Source organism: Alligator mississippiensis, chromosome 11 (assembly GCF_030867095.1).
Source record: "Alligator mississippiensis isolate rAllMis1 chromosome 11, rAllMis1, whole genome shotgun sequence".
Lineage (NCBI taxonomy): Eukaryota > Metazoa > Chordata > Crocodylia > Alligatoridae > Alligator > Alligator mississippiensis.
Genome location: NC_081834.1, coordinates 63,413,265 through 63,438,086, shown reverse-complemented (window position 1 = coordinate 63,438,086; position 24,822 = coordinate 63,413,265). Strand labels below are relative to the sequence as shown.

The window sequence follows — 24,822 nt, the reverse complement described above, 5'->3', positions numbered from 1 at the left end:
AAACAGGACTGTGCTCTATAAAAAAGGAGGAATGGCCACCTTATCACCACTCTCAGGGCTGAGGGCTGCTCCCTGACACCTGTCACTCATTACCAGGTAGACCTACTGCCAGGAGATCCAGGGCTGGACTCTTGTCTGATTTCTGTTACTATATCCTTGCCTGGGGGCTGCCGGCACTGGAGAGAGATGCTCCTCTGCTGGGGGCACCAGAGTCTCTTAAGCTCCAAGCACCACAGAGGTGCTCCCTAGACTCCACATTGTGCTAGACTCTGCCAGGGGGGTTTCCCCAGTGCTGGGTGCACAGGGACCCCTTTGCCCTGCTCCTCCTGCAGACTTGAACCTGGCAAGGCCACCCCACCTCATCCCTCCTGCCCCGCAGGAACCTAGGGAAGCACCTCCTTTCTCAGCACCAGTTCATGAGCCCATGTTCAGCTAGTTTCCTGTCCAGAGTCACTCCCTGTTTAAACCCATAAAACCCCAATGTCCTCCCAGAATTGGGGATAGAAACCAAAGCTTGCAGGTGCACAGAGCGCAGTGGTGTCTCACAGGGGAATATCCCCACTGAGCCCCCCTGGAGTGACTGAGTCCTGGACAGGGACTGGAAAATCATGGGGCTGGGCCAAGCCAGGGGCTCCTGTCCCTGCCCAGAGGGCAGGTTCTGCTCAGCTGGATGTGGCCCTGGGTTGTCCCTGTAGAAACTCTTGCTCTTCCTATCTCCTACAAGTGAGTGTCCCGCTGGGGGGAGCGGGGTGTCTGGGTTCTACTCTATGGAGGTTGTGAAGTACAAAACACTCATCTCCTTCCCCAAAGCCCTGGGCTGTCTGGGTCTCAGCCTCCACCCACAGTGCCATCCTCCCTAAGAGGCGCCTCACCAGCCCATGGGCTCTCTACTCTGGTGGGCGTTCGTACAGGTTCAGCATCTGGAAAGAGGGGGCTCCACTTCCCCTCTCCCACTCCTGCTCCAACCATTGGTCCAGGTGTCCAAGACCCTGTACTGCAAGTGGCTTTGACCACCCTGGTGCTCTGCATGGCCAGCTGGTGCACAGGGCAAGCTAGGCCTGGGGGAAGCTCCCTTCTCTATCCAGCTCCTCTCTTGGGGGCACTTGCACTGGGGACAAGGTCAGGCAGCTACAGAGAGAGCAGGGTGGTTGGGACACATGCAACTCTCCCCTGGGCAGACAGCAGGGGCTGGGAGGGATCCGCTAATGGGAGAAATTCCTTGTGCTGATGAAGCGATGGCAGGGAGAGCAGCAGCCCAGAGGAGATGGACAAACTCCCACCAGACAGCAGGTACCATGGATGGGGCTCAGGGGAGATGGGACACGGGCCTTTCACCAGTTCAAATCTGGTCCCAGTGACCAAACCCCTCCAGTCCTGCACCCCTCTTTAGTCCCTTTGTGCACAGAGTGGTTGGGATTCCTCAGCGCGCACCCTTCCTGCCCACTCTTCACACCCAGTTGCTGCCTCTGTCTGCGGGGCTGGGTGGTCACAGAAGGCTGGGCAGAGGGGCAGGGAGAGGAGATGGGTGCACAGTCTAGAAGCTTCACTGGGACTTGGGTGTACGGGTCCTGACTTTGCCCCAGATGCCCCATGTACCGCACTGCACAGCACTGCACGGCTCTGGGGCTCAGCTCCCACCTGTGACATGGGGAGAACAGCCCTGCCCAGGTGCACTGGGTGTGAGGGGGAAATGCACTGGGGATGGGAGAAGTCAAGGTTTGGGAACCATCTGGGAGATGAGCTGAGGGAGCCCTGGGGTGGTTGAGCCCTGGAGACAGGGCTTCCCCCTGGGGTGGGTCCCTGGGAGCAAAACTGACTCCTCTGTGGATGTGGACCCTGGGCTCCCCCCTCCCCCCAGCACCACCCAGCTGCCATGGGGCCAGTGCAGGTGCTGGGGCCAAGCACCGACTCTGCTGCAGCCGGGACAAGTGTGGAGCGGAGCCCTGCTGAGCCCGGCTTTACCTGGTGACAGATGACACCGCTCAGCCCCGATGCTGATTGGTGTGCGGGGCTGGTGCTGTCCTGTCCCCGGGGCTGGGCAGCGTCCTGGGAGCTGGTGCTCGGAGCTGGGCAGAGCAGTTCTCATTTCGGGACATCGAGGGGTGTCAGCTGTGTGTCCTGCGCAGCGATGGGGACCGGGGGGATGCCGGGGGCCGGGAGGCGCTGGGCTGGGGCTGTGCTGGTGACACTGGCGGTGCTGGGACCCCACGTGGCTCGTTGCACGGAGCCCCCAGGTGAGCAGGGCTCGGGGTGGGTCCGGCAGGACCTCGAGCCGCGGCAGCTCTGGGCTTTCCTGCAAGGGGAACCGATCTCCGGCTTTAGGGACAGGGATGTCGGGGGTTTCTGTGCGGAGGGACCGCAATGCACGGCCGGGCGATGCTGCGGGGGAGCAGTGACCCCCGATGGGCACCCGGGTGCTGCACAGGCAGTGGTCTGAGGTGGGGTCACTGGAGGGGGGCAGGATGTCGGGGGGAGCAGCCCGGGGGGTCGGGCAGGAAGGTCTGCAGATGGCAGCGGGGGGGCGCCCCCTGTGGTCGCAGAGCAGTGAGTGCCCGGGCACTCTGCCCCCCGGGGTCTGCTGTGGGGGAGACCCTGATCCGCCTCCTCTGTCTCTCCCCCCACAGAGCATTTCCTCTTCCAGGCCAAGCACGGTGGAGGAGTGATGGGAGGGACCAGGACATGCGTGATCCCAACTTTTTCAGTGGCCAGGATTGGTGCATCCCTAGGGTCTGTGGCTGTCATAGCCCTCACACTGCTGGGGGGTGGCGAGGACCAGTAACTGCAGGGGAGCCTTTCCAAGCCCCGCTCCCCATGTCCATCCCTGCTAGTGCCCAGGGACACCTGCCCCCACCCACGCCGCCAGGGCAGGGGCAGAGCTGCGCCATGGGGGCAAAGGCAGGGGAAGGGGGATGTGTGACTGGGAAGGGGAAAAGAATCACATGGCGGGGCAGGAGAAGATTCAGGGTTCAGGATGCAGGCCAGGGGGGAACAAGATGGCACTGGGAGGCGCCAAAAGCAGCAATGTGAGGGAAGAAGGAAGAAAATGTCTAGTGGGCAGGATGTGGGTGCAGGGTCATATTCGTGAGGGGTTTGTACTGCCACACTGTGATGGGGGGGGCAGTACCCATGGTGGGGCTGTGGGGACACTCCCTGGGGTATGAAGCAGCTGGGGGCAGCCAGTTCACACTGGTTGCCCCTCACTCCCAACCGACAGTCCCCCATGCCCAGCAGGAGCACTAGGTCCCCTCAGGGCTGGGAGAGGGGAGGGGCACGGGGGTAATGCATTGTCGGAAAGAGAAGGAGCCGGGCACTGCCTGGGATGCAGTAATGAGGCCTGCAGCATCAGTGGTGGGGCTAGGTGGAGATCTACCTTTCTCCACTTTTGGGGCTGAAGTGGCTGGTGTGTGGCCATGGGCCCTGGTCCTGGGGCATGGTGGGTGGCATCTACCAGTCACTGAAATCAGGACTCCAGTCCCTCACAGCCATTAGTTGCAAAGAGCTTTGCCCGAGGCCGTTCAGCAGGTTGGTGCAGGCAGGGGCACCGGGGCACAGCTCTATGGAGCCTTTCCCTGGGGCGGGGGTAGCTCTCTCCTGGGAGGGGGCACCACAGCTGGGGGGCTTCCTGGGGCCCCAGACAGCTTTGCCTGCCCAGATCCTGGGGGATGTCCTATTTCCAGCAGGGTAGAAATCCAGAAGGACCTTGCTCTTTTCTTAGGCAACAAGCTTGTTGCTCCTGGCGTAGGGCAAGTCACTGATTTCAGATGGTAACAGGAACCTCATCCAGATGAGCAGGGATCCTGGTTTCCTCTATTTAAAAATCCTAAATTCTGTGTTTAAAAATACCCAAATCCACATTTTTTCCATTACTGAAAACAAAACACTGCTGTATGTAGAGAAATCCATTGCACACACATTTTTATTGATATAGTTAACTTTTACAACCATTTGGAAACCTGTCAGTGTCTCAGTCATTATAATACAATACATTCTAAATAACTAGATATGTTGGGATTTTATTCTGTTTTTTTTTTTTATTATGGAAATCAGAGCTCTCCCTGCTCCCTTCACCCACCAGGACTCGGGGCCAGCTGCAGCTGTGCCCCACCCCTCCTGTTCCCACTGTGGCAGTCGAGTGGTAGGCCGAGGCTATGGCCAGTAGCCCAAAACGGCAGGTGGGTACTTTTGACCGATGGAGCAGAATTAGGCACGGAAGCGTACTGGTTGAACAAAGAGATTGTTTACTTACGCCACTGATGTATGGGCGCAGGCAGGGTTGACTGGCTTAGTTGTAGTTACAAACGAGTTACAAAAACTCTCTTAAACACGCGAGAGAAACGACGAAGTCTTCGTAATCGGCTTACTGCGGTACCGGGGTCGAGGTACGTCGGGAAGGTCGAGGACGGGGAGTTGCTGGTGGGTGATCAGTCCGCCAGGTTCACTCTGAGGTGTATACGGAGTGCTCCAAACTCCGAGAAATGCGCGGAGTTCTCCAACGTGGAGAAATATGCGGAGTTCTCCGAGTTCTCTGAGTTCTCCAAATGCACACGGAGTTCTCCAACGTGGGCGGAAACTGCTCTAACCTTTATATGACTAGCAAGCCAATCACTAGTCACTAAGCATGAATAATTTAGAACTGGCCAATGGTGGTATGTGTGTTTGCATAAAGGTGGCGGGTATCTTTTTACTGCGCCGGGATTCTCCACCGCAGAGGAGAATTTCACTGTGGCGAGAAATCCTACAGAGCAATAGGCATCAAATCAAAGGAATGTTCCACTGTGCCATAGGCATACAACTACTTGGTTCTGACACCCACCAGCCCCCAGCTCCTTTGCGGTGCTGAGCAGCCTTGATATGTTGGTGCCCCTCACTCCCAATCCACAGCCCCCCCATCTATGCTAGTGCCCCTCACTCCTGACATGAAACCCTCCGTGCCACCTGTACCCACCAGTGCCCCTCACTGCCAACCCGCTGCAGGCCCCCGACCATTTGTGGGGGGAGGGGAGTGTGTAGGGCAGGAGGGGTGCCCTACAATAGGCAAGACCATAAATAACATGTCAGAGGGCATGAGGACCATTTCCCCCCAGCCTTGTGCACAGCCAGCGAAGCATGGGGCTGGAGCCTGGGCAGGAGGTGTCTTTGTGATCCACTGGGCAGGACCTGGTGTTGGAGGGTGGAGCAGGGTGGTAGACTCACTGCTGCTGCTGCCACTGCTGCCACCTCAAGGAGCCCTGTGGCAGTCACACCATCATGGAGTAAGGCCTCAGCGCCAGCAGTGCAAGGAGTAATGGACTAGTGGGGAGGGGGTGTTGCTCATGCCTTGGGTCACAGCCTTAGGCTGCCACCTTTTCCCTATAAAGGAGAAAATCTGCATTTTTTCACAGCAAATGCAAAACCTGCTTCTCTGCTTAGGAGATACATGATTGGGCCTGCTGGGGAAAGGTCCAGGTCCCAAACCCAGGATGTCTTTTCCAGTCTCCTGCACTCCCAAGCCAAGCCAAGTCAAGCCAAGCCCCTGGGTGTGCACTGTGGCAGAAATGCCACTGTCTGTGTCTCCCTCCAGAAACCTGTCCTGGTCAGCTTGGGACACTAGGGTCGAATTCCAAAGGGAGGGGGATTTTCCTCCCTGCCTACATGACAAAAGCCTGGTGCCGAGGGCATGGTCCCTCTGGTCACCTGAGTGGGGGAAGGAAAAGCCCCTGCTTCTCTGCCCAGGTAACCAATGATGCTTTTTGAATTGGTTGGCTAGTTGCCAACACTGCTGGCTTCTATTGGACTGGGCTGCTGAGGTCAGAAAGGCTATATAAGGGCCTGGTCCAAGGAGAAGGGGGAGAAACTATTTTTCCAGCATGGCCCAAGCATCAGGACACAGGGAGAGAGTCTGATCCATCTGAAACGCTCTCTCTGGAAATCTCTGAGCCAGATCTCTACCATCTTCTGCATGATACTTGTAAGTGTTTCTAGAGCTAGTCAGCTCCCAGTGATGCATTTGTGTATCAAATGGCTACCTCAGCCAGCCTCTTTTGCTCAATGGTAATCCTTTGATAGTGCTCTACTTCTTACCCTTTTCTACCTCATCCTGTCGGCAGCAATACAGTTCTCCTTTGTGACTGGTGTGGGAGACTTATTGAGGGGTAGGTTTAATTATGCCTAGGAGGCCCCTTAGGTCTGCGGACTAAGGGAGACTATCTTTTTTGGCCCCCGACTTGGGGAAGTGCCCCACGTTCTTCCATTGGGTTGAGTACCCATAGGACTATTAGGCCTGTGTTTCCTCAAGGTCACAGGTCCCAGACAGTCCCTTCTCAGGGTATTGGCAGCATACGTTACCCCCAGACACTGTGGTGGGGCTTGAAAGAGGATCTGCCAGGGTTTTGGTGCCCCTGGAGAGACACGTGGAGTCCGGAAGGTGGACGGGCATAGTGAGGTAGGAAGCTCAGCACAGGAGCTCTTACTGGCCCTACTGGCCTGCCACAGTGCCACCAGGATGGGACCCCTAGCAGCTGCACTCCGTATCCTTACCATGTCTGTGGAGCTGTGTGTCTCCCCCCATCTCTTACTGGAGGCTCCATCCAGTTACAGCTGTGTGCCTGTCTTCCGTGAACACTGGTGCAAACACCAGCGTGCTCTCTCAGAGCACACCTGTTTGCGCACACTCTTCACAAGTGCTGCCCGCACACAGCTTGGGTATGCGACTCCCTGCTGGCTCAGTTAAGAGGGACCTGGGGGCTCCTCCTCCAGATCCTCTGCAGCTGTGCCGGCTCCTTTCCCTCCCCTGCACTTACCCAGATCAGCTGCTATCGCCACCCTTGCCACCTCCTCCGCCAAGTGCTTGGCTCCCCCATCAGCAGGTGCCATTGTGTGACTGGTGCCTGCGGTGTGTTGAGCCCTCCCTTTTCAGCACTCCCTTTCCCCAGGGCAACATTTCACAAGTCATGTGGGTTTACAACCCAGTGGTAAAATCAGGCTGTCCTGCACTGCCCTAACTTCAGCTGGTGACTCTGTCATACTACGTCTGCCACATTCCATTTGGCGGTGACAGTAGGTAGTGGAGGAGTGGTGTCAATCAGTGATCCAAGGGGAGTGAATCTCTGACAGAAGCTGACTTAGGAGGGTGCCACCAATTCCTGCTGTGATCCACAGGGCCTCCTAGATGTCATCTTTGCTGCCTTTCCCCCTGGGGCTCATCCCACAGCTCTGCACAGGCTGTGCTCGCCTCCCCTATCAGCAGGTGCCAGCAGAGCCAGGCCCTGGGGCCCTGCCCTGAGGGCTCTCCGCTGGTTTGGGGGACATTAGCTACTTGGAACAGGAGCTTGTGAATGTGCTGAACATACAGGTGAGACTAGACGGTTCCTTTTGTTGAATCTGCAAATGGCAATGCAGGCCTCGCGTCCCTGTATGGTCATAATATAGACGCTTCTGGCCAGCCTGGCAGCTCTTTCCCATGCTTTTGACTGGACTCATTTTTAGCACAAATGGGAACAGGGTGTGATCCCCTAAGCTGGCAAAAAATCCTGTGCTTAGAGGTGGCAAGGTCTGAGAGAGTCAGGTGGGGCTGAGGCACTTGGCACTGAGGATCTGGCTCCTTTTGCCACTCTCAGCTTGTTCTTAGTGATGAACCAGAGAGGAGTTTGCAGCTGAGTGAATCCTGTAAAGGCATGAGGACTCCCAAGAGTTTGTCACACAGAGGATAATTCTAGGGGAGAGTGAAGCACCTCTACGCCTGAGGTGAGGGCAGGCATCACAGTGGGACCCAGTAACCTGGGTAGCCCATCACAGAGTGAGGTGCCTAGAGCCCAAGAGCTGAGCTGGGGTTTGCATGTTTGTCCCCCTCCAAGTATTAGCATGAAGGGTTGAGGACAAGACATTGAGCCTTTTCAAAGCTCTTTTAAGCACCAGCTGTGTTCCACCTGCAGTGACAAAACCCCTCCTGGCTTCCCTCTCTCTAGGTCCTTTGTGCACAGAGCAGGACAGTGCTCCCATCAGACCCCAGTCCTCTCTGCATGCCACATCAACTTGCTCTCTCTATGTGGGGCTGAAAGGTTGAGCAGTGAGAGACAGAGAGTCAGGGCATGGAGACAGTCTGGCAGTGGGCCTGAGACTGGCCCCTGGGCTCAGGGCCCTGATCTGCTCCTGAGGAAGGCACTGGATTGTTCTCAGCTTCAGCCCCAATCTGTAGGAGGGGTGAAAGGCTCTGCGCAGCCTCAGGCATGTGGGGGGAAACAAAAAGGGGTAGGGAAGTATCAGGATCCTTGGAACCATCTACAGCTTTTGGAGAACATAGTCTTTTGTGAAGGGATCACCCAAGGACACCCATGGAGACTGAACCCCAGAGATGGAGCTCCCATCTCAGTGTCAGTCCCTGAGAAGCAGGGCATATCTCTGGGTGTGAGAGGAACCTCCATGGTTCCTTCTCTGGGGGTAGACCAAAATATTCCTCCTAGACTAAATTCAGCATCTGCACCTGAGAGATCCCCAAGACCACCCTGTGCAGATCCATCAGTTCAATGTCCCTGGTGCTTGTCTGCGCTCGCTGTTCTTGGGGTGGTGGACTCTGGGCTGCAGTGGGATCCAGCACCATCTAGACAATCCAGGGGCTGCCATGGGGCCAGGACAGGTGCTGGGGAATCCTTTAGCCCCACTGCAGTCACTGGCCTTTTGCTGCAGGAGGGAGAATTGTGTAGTGAAGGGACCCTTGCTGAGCCGTGATGGCAGACAGGTGACACTGCTCAGCCCTGATGCTGACTAGTCCCAAAGGCCAGGGCTGCCCAATCTGTGCAGCTGGGGCAACATCCCAGGAGAGCTGATGCTCAGAGCTGGGCAAAGCAGGTCTCATTTGGCTCTGTTTCCAGGGCAGACATGGGGACAGGATCAAGCCTGGTGAAAGGGATGTGCATGGGCTGGGTCTCTGTGGGTGACACTGATGGCACTGAGAATCCACATGGCTTCTTGCATGGAGCCCCAGGTGAACAGAAACCTGTCCTTTCCCAGGCACATGCTGAGAGTGTTGGAGTATGGGGCCCCATGGGCCCTGGTGGGGAGGCATCAGTGGGGCAGGAGGTGATGTGGAGCCAGTAGGTTCCCACTGGTGGAGCAGAGATAGGGGACAGATGGATGGAGGCAGCAGGGTCCCCCATGGGGTGGGGCAGGAGGTGCACATGGGCAGCAGAATCACAGAAGTGCTGCAAGGGCAGGAACTGGGCAGAGGCAACAGGTCAGCCTGGTTTGAGGTCATGGTGGTAGGATGGCCTCATGGAGGGCAGCAGGTGGGTGGGAGCATCCGGCTCCCTTGGGTGGGGTAGGATGAGGATTCCTGTGTGTGGAGCAGCATCACAGCAGTTCAGGGGGATGCTAGTGGTGGTAGCAGGGCTTTTCAGTGGAGCAAAACAGGCACAAGGGGAGCTGTGAGTTGTCCCCTGGAGAGATGCCTGCTGCCTGGGCAGGCTGTGGCTAGGGAGGAAGGGCCCAGTGGTTGGGGTAAGAGATGGGAGTGGGTGGGTAGCAGGGCTGTGTCAGGACATGGGGACAAAGGGTCTTGAGGCTGCCAGGAGCAGGCAAAGGAGTCACCCTAGGGGGAGTCCTAGAGACGGTCCACAGCACCTGGTTTCTCTTCCCCCCAGCAGAAATCATGGTGTGGCTGGGAGGGTTTCTGATCTGTGCCTTGTCTGCACCCACCCCCCAGAACACTTCTTTCTCCAATCCAAGTGTGTGTCACTGCACTAATGGTTCCCAATATTTGAGGTTTGTACAGAAGTGTATCTGGGACTGTGGCGGGCCAGTAGGGGGCGCTCCTGCGTTGAGCCGCCCACCTCCCCGCGCCCGACCACCATCCAGGCTCCGAGTGCCTCCCTTGGGGTGCCTCCCGTCCGGCCGACCCCTTCCCTGGAGCACACCCGCTAGCCTGGGGTCCCGCTGCCACCATCCAAGGCTCTGGACTCACTTCTGGCTCTGCGCGCCTTGGAGAACACAGGCCTGATCGTCCAATGGGTCCTAGACCCAATACAAGCACTTGGGGCACTTCCCCAAGTCAGGGGCTTATTAGGAAAGTCTCCCTTAGTTCACAGACCTAAGGGGCCTCCTCGGCATAATTTAGACCCACCCCTCAATAAGTCTCCCACACCGGTCACAAAGGAGAACTTTATTGATTACAGGGGGTAGGGCGGGAACAGGGTAAAAGGTAGAGCAGTATCATAGAAATCTTACAGGAATATCAAAGGAATCCCATAGAGCAAACCAGGGTGGCTGAGGTAGCCGTTTAAACGCATCTGAGTTACTGAAGCTAAATATCTAATCGGATCTTTAGTAGCTTACTCACTCTCATCGTCCAGAGGTGGTTGGAGTTTCCTCTGGAGGCAGGGCACTCTTGGAGCATGCGGTGATGAGGAGAGAGCCAGGCTCAGATTCACCTGGATGACCGCATGGCTAATGGCTGCCTGCCTTCTTCTTGGACCGAGCCCTTAAATAACCTCTCTGACCTCAGCAGCCCGGTCCAATCGAAGCTGCCAATACTGGCCACAAGCCGACCAATCTCCCCAGCATCCCTGGCTACCTGGGCCCGCGCAGGGCCGGGTCTTTCCCCCCTGCCCAGGTGACCAGAGCATCGCCTCCCAGGCGCCAGGCTTTTGTCATGTAGACCAGGTGGGAGATCCCCACTCTGAGGAATGAAACACCAGCCTCCCAGGCTGGCTGAGACAGGTCTCTGGAGAGGGGCACCCACGGTGGCATTTCTGCCACACTTCCCCCCACTCCTTTACAAGCTCGGACACGGGGCCTCACAGGGCCGTGGGTCCGGGCGTGTCGGGTCAGGGAGTTCCCACGGGATGCCAGAAGAAGGAAAAGGGAAAAACCTGGAACATGGAACAAGTTAAGACAATAACAGATGGAAACCATAAAACTTGATGGCAGTCTTACACTAGTGATCTCCTCACTAGACCCAAGTCCCAAGGACCCGCTACCCAGAGTCCTTTCGTGACAAGGCATCCGCTATAACATTCTGGCTTCCTTTTATGTGTTGGACCGTAAAATTAAATTCCTGCAGCTGCCAAGACCAACGTTGCAGCTTGGCATTGGTGTTGTGCATGGTCTGCAGCCACTGCAGTGGGGCATGGTCCGACAGGACGGTGAACTGTTGTCCCCACAAGTAGGGCTTCAGCTTGTTCAGGGCCCAGACGATGGCCAAGCACTCCTTCTCGATGGAGGACAGGTTTCGCTCCCGAGGGATTAGCTTCCGGCTGAGGTACGCCACGGGGTGCCGTGTCTCCTGGTGCTCCTGTAAGAGCACGGCTCCCAGTCCTACGTCGGAGGCATCCGTTGCCACGTAGAAGGGTTTATCCTGGAGCGGTGCCTTCAGGATCGGTTGTTTGACCAGGGCAGCCTTGAGGGTGTCAAACGCTTCCTGGCACCCCTGCTTCCAGACCACCGGGTCCGGGCTGCCCTTCTTAGTCAGCTCGTGCAGCGGGGCTGCGGTTGCTCCAAACCCCGGGACAAATCTTCGGTAGTAACCCGCCAGGCCAAGGAAGGCTCTGACTTGCTTCTTGGTCTGTGGTGGTGGCCAGTCTTTGATGGTCTCGATCTTGTCCCACAAGGGAGCAATCTGACCTCCACCCACACGATGACCCAAGTACACTACCTCCGATAGTGCCCACTGGCACTTCTTGGCTTTCACCGTAAGACCCGCTTGCTTGATCTTACCTAGCACGGTGGTCAGGTGAGTCAGGTGCGACTCGAAATCCGGACTGAAGATGGCGATGTCATCGATGTAAGCCATGGCAAACTGCTCACATCCTTGCAGCAGATTATTGATCAGTCTCTGGAAAAAGGCGGGCGAGTTGCGCAAACCGAAAGGTAAAACTGTGAACTCGTATAGCCCCGTAGGTGTGGTAAAGGCAGACTTGGCTATGGCATCCGGGTCCAGGGCCATCTGCCAAAATCCTTTGGATAGATCGAGAGTTGAGATCACCTTGGCTGGGCCCAGGCGATCCAGCAACGTGTCCATCCTGGGCATAGGGTACGCATCAGGGGTGGTGATGGCATTCAGCTTCCGGTAGTCCACACAGAACCGGATGGTCCCGTCCTGCTTCCGGACGAGCACCACCGGACTGGCCCAGGGACTCGTCGAAGGCCGGATTACCCCCAACTCCTCCATCTCTGCGATCTCCCGTTCTATTTCTTGCCTCACCTTCTCATTGACTGGGTAATGTCGGGAGTATATAGGGCGATGGCTGCCCGTCTCTATCGAGTGTACCGCCAGGTCCGTTCTACCTGGTTTGTTAGAGAACACAGTCTCAAAGTCCTTGAGCGCTGCGAGCAGCTGGTCCTTTCCTGGGAGGGCAGATGGTCCGGCAGGCGGAGTTCCTCGATCCCTGCCTTGCCATCCCAGTCTCCATACATGACCGGCTCCTCGGGGTCCTCCGGAGTTCCCTCAACGGAGGGGACCCAGAATACCATCTCCTTTCTGTCGTAGTAGGGTTTAAGCATGTTCACATGAATTGTCTTAGGTTTCCTACCCTTAATACCCACTACATAGGTCACATCATCCAGTCTGTCCAGGACAGCATGGGGACCTTCCCAAGCAGCTTGCAGCTTGTCCGTTTTTAGTGGCAGGAAGACCATCACATTCTCACCCCGCTCAAAGGTACGTAAGCGGGCCTTCTCATCATACCAGGACCTTTGCTTCTCCTGGGCTTGTCCCAGGGAGTCCCGTGCCACCTTCATCATGTCAGTCAGTTTCTGACGGAAGTCAAGCACATACTCCACCACGGAGCTCTTTGTGGAAGCGATCTTCCCTTCCCACTCCTCTCTCACCAAATCGAGAGGACCTCGCACTCGCCTCCCAAACATCAGCTCGAAGGGCGAGAACCCAGTGGACTCCTGGGGCACCTCCCGGTAGGCAAAGAGCAGATGCGGCAGCTTCTCATCCCAGTCATTGGGGTTGGAGTCCACATAGGCCTTGAGCATCCCTTTCAAGGTGTCATTGAACCTTTCCACCAGCCCATTTGTCTGAGGGTGGTAGGCTGTGGTCTTAAGGTGTTGCACCCCACAGCAGTCCCACAGGCACTCCATCACCTCCGCCATGAAGTTCCCACCCCGGTCCGTCAGGATCTCGGAGGGAAAACCCAGCTGGCAGAAGACCTTGATGAGGGCATCAGCAACCACGGGTGCCTCGATGGAGGTCAAGGCAACTGCCTCCGGGTACTGCGTTGCGTAATCCACCAGAGTCAGTATGTATTTCTTTCCCCTACGAGTCCTATGCTTCAGCGGTCCCACAATGTCCACGGCCACCCTGTGGAAGGGTTGGTCTATGATCGGGAGGGGCTGCAGGGGAGCCCTTCTCTTGTCCCCGCTTTTGCCCGTCCGCTGGCATGTCTCGCAAGATTTACAATAGTCCGTCACATTCTGGGCAATTCTGGGCCAAAAAAAGTTCACCTGCAACCGCTGGCGTGTCCGTTCCCTGCCCATGTGACCAGCACACGGTAGATCATGAGCCAGGGCAAGCAATTGCTGTCTGTATTTCCGGGGTACTATGAGCTGGCGCTGGGGCTCCCTGGTCTCGGCATGGTTCTTCGGCACCCACAACCGATAGAGAAGCCCCTTATCCCAGACCACCTGTTCCCTCTTGTCCGGAGTGAACTCAGTCTCTTGCTCCTGAGCCATCTGCCGGAGTCCCTCCAAGCTGGGGTCCTCCCGAACCTCCCGCTTGAACTCCTCTTGCCCAACTAGGCAATCAGCACGGAGTGCACACTCACCCACAGGGACTTCCTGGGTCTCCTCCCTGCTAGTGTCACCTCCCTCTGCCACTGACGGAATGCACGCCTCCCCGGGACTGTCACTTAACCCACCCTCGGGGTTACCAGTTCCCTCTGGGACCAGGGTGCAATCGCCGTCTGCAGGGGTCCCTTCCCCTGCGGCCAATGGTGTGACTTTCTCCCGGGGGTTTCCTAACCCCCCTTCTTTAGCCTTCCTGCTCTGCAGGCGAGTCACCGCATGAACGGTGCGGGGCTTTGGCTCTTGGATCTGTTCCCACCTCCGGAGCTGGGCTTCCTGCTCTATAAGATCCCGTCCCACCAGGATGGGGGCCGGAGCCCCTTCCAGTACCCCCATTTCCAGGTACGTTGCACAGTCGTTCCACACGACGGGGGCACAGAATACTGTTACCTTCTGGGGTGCGGACCCCACTCCGTGAATAGTGAGGGTCTTCCCCGGGATTATGTCTGCAGGTGAGACCAGGTTGGAACTAATCAGTGTCACACTGGCCCCCGTGTCCAGTTCCCCCACAAGGGTCCTCTCCTTCACTGTGATCATGGTCCGGTGGGGGGCCATCACCTCCTCGGAGTTTGTGATCCTGTAGCAACAGACACTCCCCTCAGAGTGGCTCCGGCCCTCCCCCTCACTGCTCATGGCTGTTGCATGCCTGACGGGCCTGGGTCTAGTGCTTAGCTTTGGGCAGTTGGGCTTGATGTGGCCCTGCTCCCCGCAGTTATAGCACCCCCTCTTTTCCGAATTGGGTGGTTTGTCCGAATCTGGGGCCGCCGTGCGCTCTGCAGGAGGTGGCCCTCTTTCCCCCTTTTGACCTGGGCCTCCCTTCCCCCCTCTTTGGACCCCTTTTTGCTCTTTCACAGAGTAGGGAGGCTTCTCACGGTTTAGCAACAGTCGGTCTGCAATGTCTGCGGCCTCGTGAACATTTTTGGGGTCCCTGTCCCTGACCAGGGTCTTAACCTCTCTCGGACAGCAATAATAGAGTTGTTCCAGCACCAGGAGCTGGCGAGACTTTTCTGCAGTGTCAGCCTTGGCTTCGGCTAACCATTTAATGTATGTGTCCTCCAACAGGACCCCAAAATCAGTCAATGACTTTCCGGGTTGTGGGCGCGCATTCCGGAATTTTTTCCGAAAATACTCTGGTCCTAACTGGAACCTTTTAGACACTGCAGCTTTAAAGGCATTATAGTCATCAGCTGCGTCTGAGGGCAGGCTGTTAAGGACCACCGCCATGTCGCCTTCTACCAGCGCAGACAAGTACATCATCTTTTCCTCCGGCACCTTGCACCGCTGGGCTTGTCTTTCGAAGTTGCTTAGGAACACCGCAGGATCGTCTCCCTCCCGGTAGCGAGCAAAGGCGGAGACGTCCAGTTTGGGGTGTTCCCCGGACGCTTGCGGAGGGTTCGCGTTTCCCCCAATGGTCTGCAAATGGAGCTGTGCTTCCAGCTTTTGTGCCTCCAACCGGGCTTCCCTTTCCAACCTCCTCTCTTCCAGCTCCATCCTTTTCAATTCTATCTGCTCCTTCTCGCGCTGGCGCTGGGCCTCCAGCTCCAGCCTTTTCAATTCTATCTGCTCCTTCTCACGCTGGGCCTCCAGCTGTTTTTCCTCCAGCCGTCGTTGTTCCTTCTTGTCTTCCCGCTGTTCCCTTTCACGCTGGGCCTCCAGCTGTTTCTCCTCCAGCTCCATCCTTTTCATCTCTCTCTCATGGAGTCTCTGTTGCTCGCTCTCAGAGAGTGATCTCCCGGCAGCCTCTGGGCTTGGCGAGCGGGAGTGTGGTCCTGGGTCAGGCCCAGGAGGTGACAAGAATGAAGCTGACGCTGGTTCTGACTCGCTGGTGCACAAGAGTTTAACCAGCTCATCCTTCTTTAGCCTTCCCGTTGCGTGAAGGACTCTCTCTTTTGCCAGTTCCTTCAGTTCGGGCACAGTCATCCGGACATACTCGTCCGCCATCCTGACTCTCTACCCTATCCAGTCGACCCGATGTCAAATTAGAAATTGTTTGCTCAAGGGATTTCAGTGACTCTATTCCCTTTCCCAAATTATGCCTCAAATACAGCAGGGTATTCAGATCCCACCTCTCCCACCACGTGTGGCGGGCCAGTAGGGGGCGCTCCTGCGTTGAGCCGCCCACCTCCCTGCGCCCGACCACCTTCCAGGCTCCGAGTGCCTCCCTGGGGTGCCTCCCGTCCGGCCGACCCCTTCCCTGGAGCACCCCCGCTAGCCTGGGGTCCCGCTGCCACCATCCAAGGCTCTGGACTCACTTCTGGCTCTGCGCGCCTTGGAGAACGCAGGCCTGATCGTCCAATGGGTACTAGACCCAATACAAGCACTTGGGGCACTTCCCCAAGTCAGGGGCTTATTAGGAAAGTCTCCCTTAGTCCACAGACCTAAGGGGCCTCCTTGGCATAATTTAGACCCACCCCTCAATAAGTCTCCCACACCGGTCACAAAGGAGAACTTTATTGATTACAGGGGGTAGGGTGAAAACAGGGTAAAAGGTAGAGCAGTATCATAGAAATCTTACAGGAATATCAAAGGAATCCCATAGAGCAAACCAGGGTGGCTGAGGTAGCCGTTTAAACACGCATCTGAGTTACTGAAGCTAAATATCTAATCTTTAGTAGCTTACTAAAGATAGCTAAATTTAGTAGCTAAATATCTAAATATCTATCTTTAGTAGCTTACTCACTCTCATCGTCCAGAGGTAGTTGTTGTATCCTCTGAAGGCAGTGCACTCTTGGAGCATGCGGTGATGAGGAGAGAGCCAGGCTCAGATTCACCTGGATGACCGCATGGCTAATGGCTGCCTGCCTTCTTCTTGGACCGAGCCCTTAAATAACCTCTCTGACCTCAGCAGCCCGGTCCAATCGAAGCTGCCAATACTGGCCACAAGCCGACCAATCTCCCCAGCATCCCTGGCTACCTGGGCCCGCGCAGGGCCGGGTCTTTCCCCCCTGCCCAGGTGACTAGAGCATCGCCTCCCAGGCGCCAGGCTTTTGTCATGTAGACCAGGTGGGAGATCCCCGCCCTGAGGAATGAAACACCAGCCTTCCAGGCTGGCTGAGACAGGTCTCTGGAGAGGGGCACCCACGGTGGCATTTCTGCCACAGGGACTACACACAGTCTGCTCACTTTGACAGCAACTTTGGGGCTTGTGCAGCTGACATGGAGCTGGGCCAAGTCACAGGCTGGAACAGCCAAAAGGACTGGCTGGAGGATGAATGGGGGCTCAGGGGACAGGTTGTGCAAATACATGGTGTGTAGCAGGCTCACCTTTCAGAGCTTGGGTTGAGTCTCAGCATTAAGATCCTCCTGTTTTGATTGGTGGATCCCATCCACTAACCAGGAGGCAGCAGGAGAAATAAAGTCATGTCCCTTTCCTGAGGGGAGAGGGAGAGGAACTCACCCGGACCTGATTGAAGACTAAACTGTCAGGTCTGGAAGACTTCAGGGGCGGAGCCCTGGAGCGTACAAAAGGAGCTGTGTGCCCAGCCCAAGGGGAGATGCGGCCAGGGACTCAAGAAGAGCAGGGCCAAGGGAAGCTGGGGAGCTCTCCCCCAGCAGGCAATAGCTCCAAGGTTCCTGATGCTGCCACTGGAGGAGCAGCCTTGGCAGTAGTGCAAGACCTCTCGGGCTGTTGACAGCGCACAGGGAGGGTGTGCGGAGACTCGGCCCTGGGAGCAATATGAAATTGCTGGGGCTCATCACAGTGTGTAGTTCAGTGCGCAGAGCCCAGGCTTTGGAAGCTGCAAGCCGCAGCTTGAGCCTGTAACCCCGGTACACAGTGCATGGGGCAATGCATGAGTCAAAGGCCTTGGAGTTGCAGTGAGGAGGCCCCATCTTCCAGCAAGCAGCCAGGTCCCACAGTACACAGGGCAGTGCACGGCCCCGAGCCTTGGGAGCCAGGGAGCAGCGGAGGCTGCTTAGGTCAGCCACCCAGCATGAGGATGGCTGGCAAGAGCCTGAAGGGCCTGGCCTGTACTGAGTGGGCCCTCAGTGCTGAGCCAGGGCATGGGCAAATGGCAGTGCTGCAGCATGAAGACCAAAACCCAGAAGCCAGCAACAGTGGTGCAGCAGCTGAGAGGAGCTGAGCCCTCAGTGCCCCGAGTGGGGCTCAGGGTGGGGAGGAGCCCAGTGGTGCAGGAGAGGCCTGGAGAGGCGCTCCAGCAGAGAAGACCCCATCGAGCTGCACCCTGACCACCACCACCTCAGGAAGCGTGAGCCATTGGGCTCTTGGGTCCCACCAGGGAAAGACACTTGGGATGGGAAAACCCAGAGAAACGGCTGGGTGAGAAGCCACCCTGCCTAATCAAGGCCCTAAGGGGAGGGGCCCCTGGTGCTTCCTGGACACCCTGCAAGGGACCCTGTTGGAAGGAGGACTATCTCTTGCCTTGGGTCAGGGACTATATTAAGGAATAGATGTTTTTAAGATTGTTCGTTTGTACCTTATATTTTGTAATTGAAATGTATTGTGATGTTGTAAATAGTGTTAGTTAGGGTTTGACCTTGGTTATTGGTTAGTGTTCACTGTGTAAATATATGTATATGATATTTAGTTTTATGTTTATGTATATTCTAACTTAAAAAAATTGTATATAGTTAAGAACTTTGGACTTGGGATAACTCTATCGAGGAAAGCGGGATCTGCTTGAAAGTCTGGCATCCCTCTCACATCACTCCCTAATGCGTACACATCCCATTCAACTGAGAATAGGGCACACCCTTGGGTGTACCTGGGTTATACACCTATAGACTGAGAAGTACTATTCTGAGTATGACAGCAGTGGAAAGGGATTTTGGAGTCTTAGTCCTTGCAAAAATGAACATGAATTGTCAATGTGACATGGTAATAAGTAAGGCTAACCCAGCTCTTTCTTGCATTAGTAGGTGCATCACAAGCAGGTCCAGGGAGGTGATACTTCTCCTCTATGTGGCATTGGTCAGGCCACAGTTGGAGTACTGCAACCAGTTTTGGGTGCCGCACTTCAAGAGGGATGTGGATAACCTTGAGAGGGTTCAGAGAAGGGCTACTCATATGGTTGAGGGCCTGCGGGTAAGATCCTATGAAGACAGACTGAGGGACCTGAATCTCTTCAGCTTCTGCAAGAGAAGGCTGAGAGGTGATCTTGTGGCTGTCTACAAACTCATCGCGGGGGGGGGGGGGGGAGGATGGGTCAGCAGGGAATAGGGGATACTCTGTTTATCAGGGCGCCCCTCGGGGTTAGTAGAAATAATGGTCGTAAACTAAAGGAGAGTACATTTAGATTGGAGGTGGTGCTTTCCTCTACCTTGGAGGTATTCAAGAAGAGATTAGACAGGCACTTGGCTAGGGTTAGATAACCTCAGAGCTCTTTTTCTGCCTGGGGCAGGGGGTCACATTCTCCAATGTCCCTTTTGACCGTAGAAATCTATTAAATCTATGGAATCAGACCCACTTTCTTAGAAGCAAGTGATTAATCACTGGAATACTGTTACCAGGGTGGGGTGGATACACTGTGCCTTGGAGTCTTTTTAGCCTTGTGTATATTCAGTTTCATCGTGCGTTTTTGCAGGGAATCACATGTCTTTCCTACTCCCTGAAGTCAATGGGAGAGGATTTCAGGAGGTCTTTTCTTGCCTTCTACTCCTGATTTTTCTATTGTGGTTTAAAAGCTTTGTCATGACATAGTGTGTGCACCTCAATGGCCTGCTCTACTGCAGTTTCTGAGAGAAATTCTGCTGTTTGGAGGCTGGGTGTTGTTACATTTCCATTAGCCCTGGGAATCTGTGACTTCTAACCCCCATCCTCATTCACCCCTCCTCTTACTCCTGTGGGGAGCATTGGACTGCCCCATCACAGCAGCTTGTACCACTGTCAGATCAGCAGAGAAATAACTACAGTCTACTCTCCAGATGCAGGGCACCAGTTATCCAGGTTCAGGGAGCAGGAGTGAGATCTGTGGTGGTGTACACATTATTGGGCAACCTTTTCCCCTTCAAACATCAATAGATTAGTCATGGCTGGACATGGGACACGGTGGGTCGGTGCTCTGAGCTGGTGTGGAGAATTCTCTTGTTTGATGACAGGAAGGAGGGTCTTGGTCACATGCTTAGTGTCACTGATCATTGGCTTTGGGGCCAGGAAGGATTTCCCCCTCCAATTCAGACTGGCAAGCCCCTGGAGGGGATTGTGTGCATTTGCGGGGATTGGTCTGCCCTTATGAAGTTGTGGGAATGGGCACATGCTGGGGCCTTCTTCTCACATTCCCCCGAAACAATCACCCCATGTCCCAGCCTTTGCAAGAGGATTAGGCCCTGACACCCATGAGATCCATTCCTAGGGGACCTCCAGTCTAGAGTCCTGGTGATTGGAATCCTCTAGTCTAATTGCAGCTCAGTGCAGGAGTCGTCTGGGAAAAGTCCCTCACCAGAGGCACCTGGAGGACAGGCCAGACCATCCTTTCCTCCCTGGCTGTCTGGGACAAGATTAGGAGCAATGGCCTCGAGCTGAAGCAGGAGAAATGGAAGTTGCAGATGAGAAGGAAATTTCTGATTGAGGGCGGTCAAGCATTGAACAGGCTTCCAGAGGAGGAATTGTGAATCTCCTTCCTAGGAAGTTGTCAAGAGCAGGTTGGACAGACAGTTGGCTGGAGTGGTTTAATCAGGGGTGATCCTGCCTTGAGCAGAGACTAGAGGTGATCTCAAGAGGTTCCTTCCATCCTGATTTTCATATGATCTGTGGGTGCTGTTGGGTTGGAAAGCTAGAAAGCTCCCAGACATGGACCCAGCACTGCCTATACAGGCTATCTTCCCCACCCACCCCTGCTTAGGTCTGGGGCTTCCATGACTGTAGGGAGGGGGGCACATGGAGCTGGGACTCATTAAGATGACAGCAAACCAAATCTTGGCTCTGGGTCCTGCTTCTAAGCATAGCCCTTGGTACTAACTCTTACGTCCAGTCCCTATTTCTATGCTTTAGGCAGCTTCCAGTGCCAGCCCTATGTTTCAACCCCTGAAATCCCTGCCTAGGTTTCTAAATTGACCAGTGCATTGACAGTACTAGCCATTAGACCCTCCCTAAATCCTAACTCCCACATATACTTGGCTATGTCACTCCAGTTCCCTGCCCCTTACGTATTTCAGGGCGAGCACTAACCCATGTTCAAGGCACATGAGTTTCAAACCCTCTCCCACTGCTCTGCACTCCTAACTTCTGCTGCTGCTCAGGGGGGAATTCTATGCCACTGAGCACAAGTGTATCCCCCCTGTATGCCTGTGAAAATAGGCAACTATTCAATTCGGATTCGGCCGATTTGGATTCATCCAATTCGATTTGGAGATTCAGCCATAGGATATAATGGGGAATCAATGAAATATCTATAACTTTGGGGGTTTTAGTCTGATTCACATGGTACTTGAAGGGGTGGAAGCCTATGCTTGGAGCATGAAGCCTGCCAAGGTTCAAGGTGATAGATGCAGGGGTTTCTGGGAAACTGCACCTCAAGCTGCTGTCAAGCAAAACTCACGTCACGTGTGTGTGTTACACCACAGTGGGGTGACAACTGCAGAGGCAGCAGCTCTTGCTGAGGCCACAAAATCCAACAAGTTTCAAGGAGATAGGTGCAGGGGTTTCTGGGAAACTGCACCTTAAACTGCTGAAAAGCAAAACTCATGGCATAGGTGACACTGTGTGTGTGTGTGTGTGTGTGTGTGTGTGTGTGTGTGTGTGTGTGTGTGTGTGTGTGTGTGTGTGTTAAGGCACAGAGGGGTGAAAACTGCAGGGGGAGTCTGGAATCTGGGGCCCTGCACCTCTGGACACAGGCAGGCAAAACTCAGACACCTGACTCCCCAGGTACCTCTGCATTTTTCCTGTGCTGCTACATCCCCCTTCCTCTGCCCTTCCCCCCAGCCTCTCCCTCACACCCTGATACCTATATTTCCATTTTCACTGACTGGCTTTCTTGCCTGCATTGCACACCAGGCCAGCCTCTGGCTTCTTTACTAGTCCTTCCATCCAGGACCAGGAGACACACCAATTGCACGTACTTCCACAGTCTGACAAAGGGTTTTTCAACATTTTTCAATGCTTCCTAAGATATATTTTTCTAACTATTTTGGGTTTTTTTTTTTCATAATAAACATTTAAACATAAAAACACAAGATAAGCCATCACACACCAGGAGTAACATATATCCAACACAACTGTGATGGGCTAGCTGGCAGTGACTTAAGCCAGGGGTTTTGAAAGGGTAAAAGTTGATTGAAGGATTTGAGATTCCCTTTCCTCACCAATCAGGCCTCAGATACTCACTCTCAATGTCCCCTGATTCACCCCTTGGGTCACCAGGAGAGGGATAAAAGGGGCAGCAGGGCTGACTCAGGGGAGACAGGTGAGGGACCACAAGGAAGGAGATTCAAAGAGCTGGCAAGAGCTGGGCCAGCGGGGTGGGAACAGTTGACCAGAAGAGCCTGAAGGAGCAGGACCTGCAGGCAGCAGTTGGACCCTTAGCAGTGCAGCATGCAGCCAGCAGGAGAGGGTCCCCACTAGGTTCCAGGATCCCCTATGAGAGGCTGCAGCCAACAGGAGAGGCTCCCCAGCTCCAGCAAGGATCTGAGCAGTGACCTGAGAGGTTCTCAGCTCTGCTTCCAGCTCCTCCAATAAGAGGCCAGGCAGCTCAAAGTGAGACCGGGGCCCCTGGACGGTCAAGACCTCTAGCAGTTTGGCACAGTACCAGCACTGGTGGCTGTGTAGTAGAGTTTTTGCCTGCCATGTGGGAGATCTGAATTCAAGTTGGGATGAGTGAAGTAACATGGAGAAATTCTTGTTGCAGTGGAAAGGGGTCATTGTGTTTTCCCTCTTTCTCCCCCTCCAGGTATGCAGGCCCTATATTCCTTGTTATTTGACATTTTGTATTTTGTGCCTTTTGTATTTCACCAACCAGTATTGTTTGTTCTGCTGTTTGTATTTTATATTTTGGTTAGCCCTGTCTTTTGTCAACTGGATGAATATGTCTATGATTGTAAGTGTCTAACCTTTGTTGAATCCTGCCCCTCGGGGCATTGTAGTGTCCTCTATACCCCGCTGGTCTATACTGGTTATGTTCCCAGTACTGTTCTCTCATTAAAAGATATATGGTTAAGTCCCCATTGGTGGTCTGGCTCTGCTCTATAGAGGAAGGAGAGTCCCTACACCTCCCACAGCGCTTGTGCACCTGCTTTGATCCCTTCAATCAGAGAGGGGGTACCTCTTGGAGTACCGCCCGGGTTATGCAGCATTTTTTTTCTTGCTGTCAATTCTTTTCTGAAAAGAAAGGCTCTGTGACAGTTCCATCTGGATACCTTTGATACTGCTGGTGCTATTGGTGTTGAGCCAGCTAAGTTATTTTGGCCTGCCATCATTTACAGTGGTGGACCAAGCCAAGGTTGTAGGAGAGGTGGAGTCCTCATGGGAGCACACTGCCATGTTGTGCAGAGGCCCCAGCGCCAGGAAGGGTGCACCTGAACACACACACAGTCCCACAAGCACCCATGTCACAAGTTTTGTCTGCCTGCGGCCAAAGGTGAAGGGCCTCAGAACCCAGATTCCCCCTGCACCTATCTCCTTGACAGCTATCAGACTCTGTGGCTGCAGCAGGGGCTACCACCCCTGCAGTTTTCACCCCCCTGTGCCTTAACACACACACACACACACACACACACAGTATCACCGATGTGATGAGTTTTGCTTGTCAGCAGTTTGAGGTGAAGTTTCCCAGAAACCCCTGCACCTATCTCCTTGAAACTTGGCAACTAAGTTATAGATATTTCATTGATTCCCCATTATACTCTATGGCCAAATCACCGAAAAGCCAAATCTTTTCTGAATCAATTCAGAAGCTCCAAATCAATTGCCAGAACACAGCCAGCAAGGCCAGCCATACCTTGTCATGCATCCAAAGGTGCATCTCAAGCCGGTCCAGAGAAGCGATACTCCCCCTCTATGCGACTTTGGTCAGGCTGCAGTTGGAGTACTGCGTCCAGTACCAGGCACCACACTTCAAAAGGGATGTGGCCAGCCTGGAGAGGGTTCAGAGGAGGCCACCCGCTTGGTGAGAGGGCAGTAGGACAGGCCCTGTGAGGAGAGACTGAGGGACCTGAACCTGTTCAGCCTCAGCAAGAGGAGGCTGAGGGGGAACTTGGAAGCTGCCGACAAGCTCATCAGGGGAGATCAACAGCAAATAGGTAGAGCCCTTTTCTCCCCAGCACCACCTGGGGTGATGAGGAACAATGGGCATAAGCTGATGGAGAATAGGTTTAGGTTAGAGACCAGAAGGCAATATTTTACCGTTAGGGTGGCCAAAATCTGGAACCAGCTTCCCAGGGATGTGGTCCTCACCCCTACCTTGGGCAAATTCAAGAGGAGGTTGGATGATCACCTGTCTGGGGTCTCATGACCCCAGCATTCATCCCTGCCTGTGGCAGGGGTCAGGCTAGATGATCTCTTCAGGTCCCTCCTGACCCTAGCTATTACAAAACTACTAACCCGGGGCTAACCCTTGGGGGAGCAGGCTCCTGTGGCAGCGGATCCCCCCAGCGGGGGAGCGTAGGGGCAGAACTGCCGGCAGGCACTTCCGGGTAGACCGGAGCACCTGATTGGCTGTTGGAGCGGGGCGGGTAATTCAAACCACGGGCTTTAAAGCCACGGAGTGACGTAGTTCCCAGCACTCGGGAACCAGCAGCGGGAACGAGAGGAGGCAGCACACGTGTGTCCCGCACGCACGTGTGCCCTTCTCACCAACCAACTGACCGGAGGCGGCGGCGGCAGCAGCAACAACAGGGGAATCGGCAGCGGGGGCAGCAGCAGCTGATCCCCCGAAGGTAAGTGGGGCGGAGGGACCCGGCGCAGCTGAGCCGGATCCGGAGGGGAAGCCCTCCGGGTCCCATATAGCTGAGCCGGTAGGGAGCCGCGCTCCCGAGCCGCGCGGCGCGAACAGAGCGTGCAAACAGGTACGCTCTGTAAGAGCACGCCGGCGTTTGCGCGGACGTTCGCGCCGGCGGGCGGGCCGGGAGGGCCAGGAGTGGGACTCCTGTAGGGGTAGGGCGTAGTCACCGCGC

At 55.2% G+C, this 24,822-nt stretch overlaps 1 pseudogene; it reads left to right on the top strand.

Moving 5' to 3' along the window:
* The first annotated feature begins 2,025 nt into the window (after positions 1-2,025).
* Positions 2,026-24,822, top strand: part of LOC102564020 (DLA class II histocompatibility antigen, DR-1 beta chain-like) — a 48,770-nt pseudogene continuing 25,973 nt past the window's right edge.